Consider the following 11,921-nt stretch of genomic DNA (forward strand, 5'->3'; position numbering starts at 1 on the left):
AATTGTGGTACTATCTAAAGAATATTACAATAATGAGTTACTAGGACAACTAAGCGATACTAATACTTATATTAAACTCAATGGCAACCCAACAAGAGAGTACAAACGGGAATTATCAGATGTAATCCGGAAAGGAGTAAGTAAAAATATTTTAAACAAAAAAGAGTCCAAATATTTATTGCCTGACACGTGTAGAGTACCCATCATCTACACCGTGCCGAAAATACACAAGAATTCAGAACAACCGCCGGGCAGACCTATCATAAATGGTATTCAATCTATTAATGCCAGGATAGGTGAATATGTCGATAAATTTTTACAGCCGTTAGTATCTCAAACTAGAGCATTTCTGAGAGATACGAAACACTTGATACAAATACTGGATTCCCTTGACTTAAAACGAGATCAAAAATATATCATTGCAACTGCGGATGTAGCTTCGCTATATACAGTTATCGATCATAGTGATGCAATAGAAGCATCCAAATGGGCTATGGACAAATTCAGCCATCTCATATCCAAACAAAAAAGATTTATTTTAAGAAGCCTGGCGTTTGGAATACAGCACAATTACTTTTGGTATAAGGACAACTACTACAGACAATTAACTGGGATTGGAATGGGAGCTAAGTATGCTCCAAGTGTGGCCAATGTTTTTATGGCCAAGTGGGAGGATGAGGCAATCTTCTCAAATACCCCAGACAATATTGTGCTTTACAAAAGGTTCATTGATGACTGTATAGTAATATGGAAAGGTGACGAAGCTAGCTTAATACAGTTTTTTAACCAATTAAATATCAACCAAAAGAACATCAAGCTTGAATACGAAATAAGTGAAAAAATAGTACACTTCTTAGATTTAGAAATACAGCTAGTAAACAATTCCATTAGTACTAGAACCTATTTTAAAACAGTGGAAAGAAATAGCTACATACCAGTGAACAGTTGTCACCATGAACCATGGCTTATCAATATTCCCAAGGGGCAATTCATACGGCTAAGAAGAAATTGCTCAGATAATAATGAATATCTGAAACAGGCACAATTGATGGGACAAAAGTTTGAAGACAAAGGATATAACAAGGAATTCATAGCAGAAAAAATCAAGGAGATTAATCAAACCCCAAGGGAGGTTCTGATCCAGGATAAAATCAAAGATAATAAAGATAATAACGATATACCACTGATAATGAACTACAGCATTCAACATAAGAAAATGGAAAGAATCATCAGAAAACATTGGCCTCTTTTAAAATCAGATAAAACTCTCTGCAACATCCTACCGGATAAGCCTCACTTCATTTATAGGCGAGTCCCCACATTAAGGGATCTAATTGCCAAAAACGTCCCAGAACCCCCCAAAAGATTGACGGAATTATCCTTTTTCCAGGGGAAAGGGTTCTTCCCCTGTAAAAGATGTTACGCTTGCATCAATACCCAACAAAATGGGCAAAAGTGTAATAAATTCACAGCAACAAGTACTGGCAATGAACATACTATTAAGGACTTTATATCATGCAGGACGGAAGGAGTAGTATATGTTTTGCAATGCTCATGCTCACTACAATATATTGGTAGAACCAAGAGGCCTATGTGGAAACGCATAAGGGAACATATCCAGAACATCAAAAAATCTTTCCCTAAGCATAATGTCTCCAGACATTTTTATATGCACCACAATAGTGACCCCAAACAGTTGAAATTTTGGGCGATTCAGAAATACAAGCCACATTGGAGAGGCTCAAATAAGATAAGGGAACTCAGTAAAAGCGAGTCTAAATGGATATTCCAGATGGGGACTCTTGCGCCAAATGGCCTAAACATAGAATTTGATCTTAATTGCTTCATTTCAGATTTTTAATACTCCGTGATACTCTCAAGACATGCCTTATTAATTTTTAAACATTTATTACATATATATTAATTTTTAATTTTTAAATTTTAATTTATATTTTATTTCGTTGGTATTAACTGGTACGTAAATTTATTGTCTCTTTGCACTTAATATCATAATAACGATAGTCTATATTTTAGTATTTATTTTAATAAAATTAATTTTTATTATATTTTTTAATATCATAGGGATCATATATTTGATTTTACTGTAAATGAGTGTATAGTATTAAATATTTGGGTTGTGCATGTAGTCAATTATGTGTATCAATTTATTTGGTATTTTAATTTAATTTTTCAATATAATTTTTTTTTTTTTGAAACATTGTTGCAATGACAAACTAGTGGCGCAACAATGTAACCTTAATCTTTTATTTTAATTTTTTTATATTTTTTTATATAATTTTCACTAGTGGATGTGAGTGTAATACGGGCCTATTCAATATGTTGCTAGTAACTACACAATATGGATCAATTGGTATTTTACTTGCGGAAGTACACATACATATTAGTGATTTTGCTATCTATCGCAGTATGTAATGACATGCGATCTGAGGTGTTAACATTGAATGTGTAGTAACACTATTTACCAATGGAGGGAGTTTCATGACTGCACTAATTAGGTCCATTTTTATGTTCTTATTTTTTATCTGGAAGTGTTCTATATTTGTTTGCAAACCTGTATTTATAAATATATGTTCCCCTTTTTTTTTTTTGTAAAACAATTAAATAAGGCTTAAGCCAAAATATTTACATGTCATTAGTAGCAGAAAGCAGTATGATGATCCAATGAACACAGCGCTGTCTCCATGGTAACCACAATGCCATAGGACTTAAATACAGAGGCCGTGGCTTCCTGGGTTTATCCTTGAAAAAGTCACGTGTCAGTGATGTAACGTGTGGGAGGAGCTTAGGACGTTCAGTGCTGCAATACACCTGAAGGTTAACAGCAGCTGTTTCTCTATGGGAAACCTCGTCCACAGCGGCTGACTGCAATCTGCTTATTTGAATGCTTCTAATAGACCGGGAGTTTGTGAGTGTATCTCTTGTCTCTGTTTTGCTTATGTACTATCTAGTAAGTTCACTGCACAATGATCTATTTTTTCTTTGCTTGCTTTGCATAAAACCTTTATCCTGAGAGCCGAATCACCAGCAGTATAATTGTTGAAGTGGGATGCAAGAAAAACTAAATATCCTGATACAAACGATCTAACCCAGTGAGTCAATCAATCTGGATTAAGGGAAGGAACTGTTTAATTATTTTTACTTTCTCCCACTATTTATCTCTGCCTGGACATTGTACTCAGAGTGTCATTATTATTTTATTTATACTAACCGTCACATCACCAATTTGAAGATTTTTTTTTTTTTTTTTTTTGGCATTTTTTTTTTTTTTTTTTTGGCAATTTTTTTTTTTTTTTTTGGCAATTTTAACACATGTATTAGCACCATAATTATGTATTTATTTTATTCACATGTATGCATTTTTTATTCCTGGATTTAAGCTTAGTCGCAGCAGCATATTGTGCACTATTTATTTAAAGCGTATCAATTTTATACTTAAAACTGTATCTCAGGGTGCCCTGGGCGTAGACCAGGGCTTGGTAGGGGCGTGAACGGGCTTCCATCTGGAGACTCTGGATAGAGCAATGGGAAGGGCCCGCTGCTCACCTTATGAGCTTAATAGCAAAAATAAATTGGAAAAAACCTGTATACCTCAGGAAATGTAAAGCTACTGTAGGAAATAAACAGGTAAATTTGTCACTTAAAGTAGTAAAACCTCTAATGATAGCACCCCATGGGATGTGAAAAAATTCTACCCCGAAAAAGGGACAGGGTAGACTCAAAACTTTAGTAACCAAAACTGCAACATCGTTTCGTCCAAAAATTTGAGGAAACGGAAATACAAAGGGCAATACGGTAGAGATCCAAAAAGGAACGTTCAGAGTGTAGTTCAAGGAGGTTGTTTAGAGGATTGGAGGCATTGGGGAGTGGAGAGTTGTTTCTTGGACTTGCCCCTGACAGGGGTCCAGATGCGATTGGGTGTATTTGGAGGTAAACGGACCTGTGTGGCAGGAGGGATCATGTCATCCTCCAGAAGAGGAGGGAGACCAAGACATTTTAGAAATTTTAGAAAGGCCTCACCCTCTTGCAGTTCACGCAAGATATATTGGGCACCATCTTTGGATACAGCTAGGCGGAAAGGAAATCCCCAATAGTATGGGATCTTGTGTTGTTGCAGGTGTGAAGTGAGTGGTCATAGATTCCTCCGTTTAGTAAGGGTAATGGGGGAAAGGTCGCTAAAGATCTGCAATTTAGCACCCTTATACATAATTTGAGATTTGTTACGTGTTGCCATGGTTAGTGCCTCTTTGCTTTCGAAGGAATGAAACCTCACCACAACATCTCATGGTCTAGCTCCAGCCGGAGGTTTGGGGCCCAAGGAACGATGGGCCCTATCCAGGCGCCAGTCTATATCCACAACTGAGGGAGCCAAGTTGTTAAAGAGACCCAGAAGATAGGTCCGTAGCTCAGAGTCTCCCACCGTCTCTGGGATTCCTCTGAAGCGTAGGTTTTGTCTTCTCTCCCTGTTCTCCAAGTCCTCTTGTTGCAGTTGCAGTTGAGAGACTGGGAGGCGTAAGGTGTGATTTTCATCCTCGATGGCCTGTACGTAGTTAATCATCTCATTGAATTTATTCTCCAGGGTATCTGTGCGATCCCCAATTTGGGTTATTTCCCCTCTCAATTCGGCAGCTAGTTTGCTTACCTCTGCTGAGACATTGGATGTGATTTGTTGGAGCAAAAGCTGTAGTTTAGTGTCCAGAATGTCAGGGGTAAGAATCTCACGTGGAAGTGAAGAATTGAGTGTTTGACTCTGGGAACTAGGTAGTGAGGGGTTTGCAGCGTCTTCTGAATCAAGGGATGGGTCCAGCAAAGCAAAAGAGTTTGCGGAAGAATTTGAGGAGGCAGGTTGTGGCCTAGTAACAAAACGTTCCATGTTTATTTCCTCACGCAAGCCAAACTGCGGTTTATAGTAATGTTGCTGTTGGCCTACTTTGCCCATGAGGTGTGGAGGGGTTTGAGTAATTAGACAGGCTTACCTCCGTATCTGCATATAGCTATAGCAGCTTCACGGAGGTCTCAGGGAGCAGGCAGGGGCCCTGGGTTTACTCAAGCAGCATCCTCCATGTAGGTAGTGGTGTGCTTTATTGCTTCAGCAGGGTTGCAGATCCGTGGTCCCACCAACACCCACTGACAGTAAGAGGGGATGGGAGATAATCTCTAAGGGCTCTATAGCCTTATAGGTTACCGATTACCTGAAGGAGCGGAGGGAGTTCCGTCAGGGTGTATACTGGAGGAGCAAGATGGCCACCGACTTCCAAATGTAGGCCCAAGCCACGGCCTTTCCTTAGGTGCGGCCGCCGGGTAGTAGGAAAGTCCATCCGGGAGGCCAGAGAGACCCCCCGCTGCAGGTATATGATGTCTCCTGAGGGGGTACCCACAGCCAAGGGTATCGGTCGCTAAATATTGCGTGCAGGATATGCGTTGTGGGCCGCGGTCCATGTCCGGATCACAGGCCTCTCTGGTATACCGTGTATAGCCGGAACTTGTGGCAATCTGCACTCGATGTCCATCTGGGAGTCAGCCTCCGCAACCCCGGGAAAGAGTTCAGCTCGTGTGCCCAGTCAAATAAGACATGTCTCCCACAGGGCTTGGTTGTGAGATGTAGAAGGCTTCCTCTGCCTAGTAGGCCCCAAGATGGCGGGACCCGCCGTGCTGAATAATCAGCCGTGGGCCGAGGCCCGGACAGCAAAAACTCCCGCCGGCTCTCCAAACAATGGTGGAGGAGGCTCAGGGATCAGGACAGGGAGTCTGGTGGGAGATTTGAGCCGAGGAAGGTAGTGGATGGCACTCGATTCTGTGAAGCGAGCGAGGAGCTCAAGCTCAGCATGTTTTCCCAGCTTGACGTCCAGGACACGCCGGAAGCCTGCTTCTTTAGAAATGGGGAAGTACATCTTTTGACTACTCAGATGTATTGTCGGCTTTCTCCCAGCCAATAGCTGGCTTTACAGGCTGGACATAGGGCTGAACTAGGAAAAAGTCAGAGGGCCGAGCTCTTCTGAGGTATCCTCAGATGGCCCCCTATCATCTAGATGTCTAGGAGGGATACTTGCCGCGTGGTGAGAGGATTCTCTTGAGGATGGGCCAGGAAGAATTAACTTCTCTGGAGGAGATTGAGCTAATTGCTGCAATGGAACTGCTGTTACTCATTCCACTATGTATCCCTGCCCATCTTTGAGTAGGACAGCTTCCCTGTTAACCCTCTGACTCTGTCTGCTGCATAGACTCTAAAACAGCTTTTGCAAACCAATTGGCTGGTAATGGGAGCTAGCCGGGGACACGAGAGCTTAACCCGGAAGTGACGTCAGAGATGACGCTTTCCGGGTCACAAGAAGAGGAGGAGAGTGGATGTGTGTCCACTCTTCTCCTTCCCCTCCAGCCACCGGCACCCACCATGGAGATCCTGGGTCCGCCGATGGGCAAGCGGAGCCCAGTAAGCATGGCGGGACGCCGTTACCGGGAGCGTGTGCAAGCGATCGGGCAGCAGCGGAGCCACATGAATGCTCTCACCTGACAGGCAGGAGTCTGCTTGTCAGTTTCACACACAATCCCGGTGGCTGCAGTCACCAGATTGTGTGTAATATCCACTGTCAGATAAAATACAGAATGGTTTCATGAGTGAAATACCTCACATTTTGATGAATTAACTTTATTTTAGTAGCATTTGTTTGTGAATTGCAAAAAAAGTTTGAAAAAAAGCTATGAGTTATTTTATCTCAGATTTTAAGAGGAAAATAACTCTTTATGAATTGAGCCCAGTATGTCAAAAAATTAAATTAGCCCTGTACCCCAATTACAGGGTACTTATAAGGCATGGGAGCAGGAGTAGATATGGATACATCTTCCCGCATCCAGGAAGCTCCTGCCTGGCCATTTATATACAGTGGCCGGGTGGGAGGTGGTTAATTATTGCCTGACATGGATTGTGCACTCACACATTAACCTTATGTTGTCTAATGCGGTACATGTAGTAAAGGCCACATGCATAATGCACAACTATGACAGCCAGAAAGATGACTATCAATACAATGAGACTCAGTCATTGTATACTCAAGGTCAATTACCATGCAACTTGTCACCATTTAGAATTTTTGGCCTCAGCATAATTATTTGGGGGACTGACAGCACTGCATCTTAAAGTGACCCTGCAACACTCTGGCTAAAGTTAGAAATAAAAACCCCAGAAAATAAGCCTAACTTTCAGGTGGTAGCAAGGGCAGTCATTGATCTCTTTAGGAGCTCTGCACAACACTACTAGACATCACACTTCCAGCGTTTAGGGTTAGATATGCAAGCTTGTAACAAGATCTGTGAGATATTATAAGGACTAGCCAAAAAAAATGTAATTTTAAAAAGTTGTAAGATGTTCAACTATCTAGGTCATGTTTAAATTAGTGGTAGTTAGTCACAATCAACTGGGCTTGTTTGGAAATACTAAAAGAAGTCTGCAGAAGTCTAGTTAAAATCATTGGATGTAAAGCAAAATGTGATTTGGAAAGCTAATAAACATTTTCGACATTACAAAACATATCCAACTGAATTTGACTATCTTCTGCACTTACAATGTACCGTAACATTCTTACCTTATAAACCAAAATGTCTACAAGTGTTTAGAAACTGAGCTGATTTCTGAGACTACAAAAGGCAACAACATCTCAAGCTTTATAATGCACTTCTACAATGACCAGTCACAGTTTTGCAAAAGGCTTATACCCGTAGCACCCACTTACCCCAGGGAAAATGAGGAGGACCCCCACAGTGGACTAGCATTTCAACTTTCATGTGATGTCCTTGAGTTTTTGGGGAGAGAAATTAATTAGACTCCATTCACTTTGGAATGCCTAGGAGTTCTATTTGGTTAAAAAAAAACTCAGACAGAAGTAGGATACCCTCAAAACATGCAAAAATAGCTCCAAACTTCTCCTTTAACAACAATCAACACAGTCTTTGGGCATTTAGGCTGAAACCAGCAGTTTAGCATAAGTACCTTCCAGGATGAGCAGTCAGAATTTCCTGCAGCAGCTTATACCAAGCTTTCCAGAACATTATTCAACAGCAAAGTCTCTTCCCATAAGGCTCCATACAGGCAGCCACCGTCTTGCTTAACTTCTTCTGAATTTTTACCCCCAGAAAGACAGCATACATTTCTTAGGCCAAAACTAAGACCTCCCTCTCAGCAAAGACATTCTTCAGGCAGCAGACATAGGGGGCATAGACCTCCAACATTACCTCTCCACCTGTGAACAGCCCAAGAAGCAAGGATCCTTTTCCAGGGTTACCCCAAATATTTATATCCTTCCTTAGTGTGCACAAATGTGTTGTTTATAACTCAGCAATGTTATTTCTTATTGCTCTGTCTGCTAGGGACTCTCTACAGCAGCAGACAGAAAACTATCCTAAATTAAGGGAAAACTCAGAGATAATAACATTTCAGAGTTTAGGATGACCAAGACCCTATAATCATCACTACATTTAAAATACAGATACTCCTAATTTTGGCAGGGTCCTTGCCATAATAAATAAAGCAGAACAGCACAAATATGTGACTTTTGCAAATAGAATTGTTGACTACAACATTAACCTTCTCAAAAACAATAATTGGAACTATAGGAAATGGAATTAAAGTGCAACTTATCTTTTCTTTTTTTATTGTGATGATGACAAAACTACTCACTCTGCACAGATAATAGCAGCCACACTTGTAGAGATGAGTTCCCCTTCAATTTTTGCTTGAAAAAGCACATGGCCAGTATCCAAGGACAGGGCTTTCTAAAACTGTTGCCAACGCAGTATACCACATCAAAATTATTATGTACATGTTGATGTATTGTCATGGACTTCTTTGGGCCTCCCTATGCAATTTAACATAGAAAAAAACAGACAATTTTTAAAACGCACAATACTGCACGGCTGAGATGGGAACAAAGATTTTCTTTATTATGGGAAATCATTACACATACATTTTAGCATGTGCTAAAGCATGGCAGTGTAAATGGGCCCTACTTACTAAACGATATGTTAGTGAATTTTTCATATGTACTCTGTCACCATTGTGTTCATCACCACAAGCTTTGCATGATTGTAATAAATACTGTAGTCATCAATGTGACAACAAACACGCATATTCTTTAGTGAATTACACTCGTTTAGCTTGATTTACTAAAGAATTAGAGGATGAGCTCCGGCGTGTTCGCACACTCCATGTGCCAAGCCCGCCAAGAAGTCGGCACGTGAGACATTTTCCCGATGTGTGGCTGCAGAGATCGGGAAATGTCTCACTGCCTGTGATTAGTGCAGCGCAGTGCCATGCCGACTTCCTGACGGACTTGGCACATGGAGTGTGCGAACACGCCGGAGCTCATCCTTAGTGCTAACTAAACCCCTGTTTTTAACGCTGACGATTGGACAGGTTAATTTGGTCAGTTGGCAGACTTGTTGGTGAGTTGAGCTATGGAATGTTCTGTTTTTGTCTTCCATGTGTTTGCCCTTCCATGTGCTCCTTGCTGTGAAGGCCAGTTATAGGTGGGGGCCTTTTGGTTTGTTTCTGGAAAATATCCTGCCAGTTCTGTCTTGTTTTAATTTTCTTCATATTTAGTACCCTTATGATATATTTTATAATTCACATGACACAGGTCTCTGATTTCTTGTTTATAACAATAATGCAATTAGTTTGTCACGTATATACTAAATCAAAACTCTTCAAATCACTTGATCTGTATTGCATATATCAGGTTGTAAAGATAGCTTATTACTCCAAAATTCAGCACATCTGTATAATGTTGCATTACTTCCACTCCAATGCCTATCGATACACCCACAATGGATTACATTAGATCTGTGAATGCAATGACTCCTAAAGCAAGGTCTATAATTACACTCTAGTACACTAATGTTAACTTGAAATAATCAGAGAGAAAGGGAAGTGTAGGAATATAATGCCACATTTCAAGATACATACCTGACAGCACTAAAGGACTGACTGTCCAGGCTTTCCTGTAATTATATTCCTTATCAAATGTATTTCTATGTTCAAGAATTAAATTAGAATTGCAGCCTTCTAATAAGAGAAAAAAAGCAGAGAGAACATAAGGTTGATTATAAGAACAAATGTATGCATGTTTAGTGACACCACTTTGATTAAAAGAGTACAGTCTTTATCTAGGTTTTGAGTATTTAACAGAAATGCTGAAAAGAAAGGCATGTTCCTAAATGGCCCAATGTTTCCTGTAATATCATATCATCTACAGTATACAACCAGAAAACATGAAATACACTTGCTGGAGGGTTCTGTTGTCTTTTCTTTTGCCATTGATGACCTATTCTACTGAAAATGCTAGCTGTCTGTCAAGAGGCCCCAAAACATTGTTGGATATGTCTCATTTTGCACTTTCTTGCATCTATTTCCACTTCTTGTTTGCACTTTACAATTATGAACTTTAAAATGGAACCTCAATAATATACATTTCTGAGTTTCACTTGCGTGGTGTTCTGTGATGTGCTGGCTTTCCTTGTGAATGGCTGTTATACTTGCTTACATTGAGCCGCTAACCCAGAGCAACAATGCAAATTTGGAATTATGAATTTTTGGATCTGCAAGCAGGCAGGTTGCCTACTCTGTTCATTTTACCTAGGCTTGTGTGGATGCCCAGGCTGGGGGGGGGGGGGGGGGGTTAATAATTCTTTGCATTCCCTGCTCATTTTCACAGACTTTTTTGGGATCTGGTGTCCTGCCCTGTGCTGTGATATATATAAGGCAGAGGTTTGGGTCCCAAGAGAGCGTGGGGTAGCGGGCTAGGAACAGGAACCTTGCAAGACTTGCTGAGACTTGTAGTTCATCTATGGAGCACAGGCCTCTTGGAATATACACAAACCATGTACTTCTCCAGTCGAGATATGCCAGTTATGGTCTTCACCCATAAGGACTTTACCTGTGCAAGTTCACTGTTAAAGCTAGTTAGGGAAAGGACATTTTGCCATGTTATGTATGCCCTACTGAACTCTCAGTAAAAGTTGTTTAACCGCAAAAAGCTTGGTCTGAAGTTAGTGAGGTCTTGGTGCTCATTAAGGGGTCTGAGTCTACAACAGCACACTAGTGGTGTAACATTGCAACAACAAAAGGCTAACTACAATCAGTCATTGACATGGTACCTAGTTCAGTGACAGGTCCTTCAGTAGTGAGGGGGTCCAGTGTTAGGGCTCCCTCCCTAGTGGTCCATCTCAGTCAGTCACTGGGAGAATTACAGAGATCTATGGCCTGATCACTAGGTACAGAGAGGCAAGAGTGAACTTGAGCACGTATGAGGTCCACACTATGTGCTCAGTGGGACCCCATTCTGTTACTGGGAGTGAGGTAACAGAGGTACCCTGACTGGTGAAGTGGGTATAAGCTCTGCATTTCCCTCCTAAGGCAACATATACACCTGTTCAAGTGGGTAGGACAAGGTTCAGTATATTCAGAATAACTGCATACAACACTACACACAAGTGGCTCATCCCTGAGTTGGGGGCCTACCTTAATGTTTGACTTTCACATGACAGCGACCCTCGCTTGGTCCTGGGCATTGGTGAGCACATCTTTAGGCAAGGTTTAATCATGTGGCAGAATGAATGACCTTGGTCAACACCCGCCGTAGCCTAAAAGAACCCACCCCAGGGTAGGCCTCCTATGTAACCCATACTTAGCATCCAATGAGTTCATGGAAAACATGGAGGAGGTGTCATCCACCTACTGCAACACACACCCTACCCTTACTTGCATACTTGTATTACTTCCAGATAAATAACTGAAACATTTATTAAAATCCACTCTTTTTCTTAAAAAAAAAAAAACAAGAAAAAAACATACCACAGAAGACTTAAAAATTCTACAATTATAATGTCTGCAAAAATGGCCATTATGACAGGCA

Source organism: Aquarana catesbeiana, linkage group LG09 (assembly GCF_042186555.1).
Source record: "Aquarana catesbeiana isolate 2022-GZ linkage group LG09, ASM4218655v1, whole genome shotgun sequence".
NCBI lineage: Eukaryota > Metazoa > Chordata > Amphibia > Anura > Ranidae > Aquarana > Aquarana catesbeiana.